Here is a 3,817-nt window from a genome sequence, read left to right on the forward strand (position 1 = left end):
ATGAAGAAGAAAAAGGCAGCAGGAAAGATGATGTGCCTTTAGAAATCTGGATATATGCAGGTGAGGGTTCACGGAAGAAGCTAGTGGAACTACTACAAAAAATGTAGAGTCCAGGTAAAATACCGCAAGACTGGAAGGAAAGTATAATTGTCCCTCTATACAAGAGGAGAAGGTAACAAATTATAGGGGTATCTCATTACAGTGTACGGCGTGTAAAATATATACAGAAGTAATAAGATATAGAAAAAGAGATGAAAACTAAAGATATAATTCCGGAAAGTCAAGCTGGATTTAAAAGAGGAAAGTCAATAACGGATAATATTTTCATACTGACGCATTTGATTTGTTGAGGGAAAGAAATCAGGAAGAAGGAAGGAGAAAAATATATATGATGTTTGCGGATCTAAAAGCTGCCTTTGATAAGATGGATAAGGACTTTGAGAGATTCTTAGAGGCAAGGATGTAAGTGAATATTTGGAAGTGAATATTTGTAAGGAAGTAGAGAATGTATAAGAAAAGGAGATGAAGATAAGGACGAAGCAAGGATACATGCAACAATTCAGAACAAAAAAGGAGTAAAGCAAGGCTGTGTAATGAATCCATTGTTGTTTAATTTATATATTGCGGACATAGATAATGAATTTAATTCTTTATTAATAAAAACGTACAAGGTTCATAATTTTCAATTTTTTGAATTATGTACTGTTGATGATTGTGTACATAATGGCTTTACCCACAGTTTTTTTCCAAATATTTCTTCCATTTACTGCAAAGTTAATAATAATATTATCAAAGTTAATAATAATAATAAAATAAATATCTTGATCAAAAAGTTCCCGGAATTCATTCAGAAAATTCAAAATACAAAGTTTTATTCATCAAAAGTGATATCGTCCCCTTCAAAGTATTCCCTATCAACTGTAACGCACTTATGCCAGCGCTTGATCCAGCTCTCGAAACATTTCTGGAACTCTATTGTCGGTATAACCATCAGAGCCGTCTTAGATTTTTCTATTATCTCCTTTCAGCTGTTAAAACGCGTTCTCCGTAATGGTTTTTTGACTCGATCGAACAGAAAAAAATCGCAGGGAGCCATATTAGGTGAATTCGATGGTTGTTGGATAGTATTCGTTTCGTTCTTGGTCAAAAATTCACGGATAATGATGGCACTGTGCGACGGTGCGTTATCATAATGCAAAATCCACTCCATTTTTAAAACTGTAAAAAATCGAAAATACATGCAGAGGTAGATGTACTCAAGACGGCGTAACTTTTACAAATGTCAAGCTATGTGATAAAATTTGGTGGGAATGTCAATGATAGATGTGGCAACTTAACCAAAAAAACAGAACTCAAATCAGCTGACTCAGAACATCACCTGGTGATAATTCTGGGAACTTTTTGATTATTATATTATATAATATAATATATAAAATAAATATATAATATATATAATATAAAAATATAGTAACAATAAATTTACTTCATAATACTGTCAGGTTTGACGATCATTTCGAATTATGATGTCCAATCCTTGATTTTCTTATATAACATATACATTCTTTTATACATTCTTTTCATACTTGTTAATTTTGTCATACATTATTTTGGAGAAAATGAAATATTATCTGCTAATCTCTCTGGTATTTTTTTATAAATACTTTTATAACTGCATTTTCCACTATTTAAACTTGGTTCATATTCTTAGTATAAGTTCAAAAATAATAGAATTATGCTTCTTGACCAAATAGCTAACAATTCAACAAATGAATAATTATATAGTAAAAATTAAAAATTAATGAATTTAAGTAATAAAATGATTACTAAGAAAAAAATTGTGAATGGCAATACTTGTTTTAGCATTTTCAATTTCACAACTATTTGTTTTTTTTGTAGTGCCATTTTCTTTGTTGCTTTCGTCATTAACTTTGACAATTTCAACATTCTGTGAAGTACTTAGAGTTATTCCCGTTTCCTTGACATTTTTCAGAATTTTGAAAGCATAATTCTTATCTGTATTATAATAATAATATAAATTGAATATGAGGTCCTGCACATGAAAATTCAGATCTTGCGCAAAAAAAATTAAAAACAGAGATTAACACATAATGCACATGATACAAATATATAAGACGAATATTTATTCTTATGCCAATATTTCTTTCATTCATATGAGATCATATTGAAATAAAAATTAAAATTTATGAGATAGTTTATTATATTAGGTTATGACTTTTTAATAATTGTACTTCTTATCAGATAATGTTTTTTCGTCTGCAGGTATAAAATATATTATATAAGCTTTATTTTCCTTTCTGTCAATGATCTCATATTGTGTTAACTGAGACATTTTAATTTCTTCTTTCTTCTTAAAGAACTTATAACCGTTGTATATATACCAGTCATCATATGTATTACTGAACTTGCACTCTGAAATTATGCAAAATCAGCCGGAATTCCCTAGGATCCACTTTTGTGGAAAAGATAGTTACAGTAGAATTAAAACGTGACTGAAACCGATTTTGGAACGAGAAAACAGAATTGTCAGCACTGTCAGCAAATTTCGGAACGCATTCTCCATATTCAAGAATATATATGCGTATGCCAACCTATTACACATAATTATTACACATAAAAAAAAACATCTTTATAGTTATCTTAGAGATATAGCAGACACTTAGATTGTGACTTCGAACCTCCATATCTATTGACCTATTAATTTTCTGTGCTATGTCATAAAATTTTTTACATTTATTAAGAAGTTTATATTCACGAGAAAAAAAGAGAGAAGAATAAAGACATACCATTATCACCCGAAAATTAACAATCAAATACCATACATTAGAAATTGTCAAAACAAGGCTCAAAGCAAAGCTTTTTGTATTAAAATAAGTATTATTATATTATTAATAATAATATTAATATTTAATATAACTTCATCTTGATTTCTGTACACTGGGATAGAAAATTATCTATACAACAAACAGCGAGCTCCAGATAATTGGAGATCAAAAATTTCCACATAGAATTCTTGCACAATTTTCTAGGAGTAATTGTTATCAAATTGGTTCCAGTCGGCTCCAAAAGATCTGGAAAAGAATCATATGAATTAGAAGAAAAAATTTTACAAACTGATCAATTAAAAAAAGCGTTTGCAACATCACGTTGACCATACCCAAAGATTAATGTTTGAGGAGATTCTGTTCTCGAGTAGCATCAAACTTTTCTCTCTCTTAGAATTTCGTAGAGTAAACGTACGTGTCTGAATTTCAAATTTTATCATAATGAATGCAATCTCAATTTTAATCTCTGCTGATAGCTGGAGTAAACGAGTAATTCTTGCTTGTGTATCATTTTTAACTTTTCAAAGTTCAACTTGTGTATTTGATTTCATTATAAACAAAGTCAAAGGTATCTTGTTACTGACAATTTTTAATTCGTGTACGGAAAAAAGTTATTATTGTGGTATAGTGCGGCAGAGTATTCCGCTGCAGGAGGTACTTAAGATGTAAATTATTAGATGTAAATATGCTTCTTCTTCTGAAATCGACAACGAATCCTCAAAGGTTCTTCCTTTTATCTGATTAATTTAATGTAATTATTAATTTTTTCTAGTTTACATTGTCCATTTCGGCAAGTTATCATAGAGATTCCAATTGAGATTACGTTCTGTCATTCATTATGAGAAAATAAAAAATTTACGTTACAAATACTTTATAAAACCTTAAAAATTTTAATTATAGGGAAAAGTTTGATTGGTGATTGAAAACAGAATCCCCTATATTAACTTAACCTCAACGAATATAATATATATATA

The sequence above is a fragment of the Atta colombica genome, unplaced genomic scaffold (assembly GCF_001594045.1).
Source record: "Atta colombica isolate Treedump-2 unplaced genomic scaffold, Acol1.0 scaffold101, whole genome shotgun sequence".
Classification (NCBI taxonomy): Eukaryota; Metazoa; Arthropoda; class Insecta; order Hymenoptera; family Formicidae; genus Atta; species Atta colombica.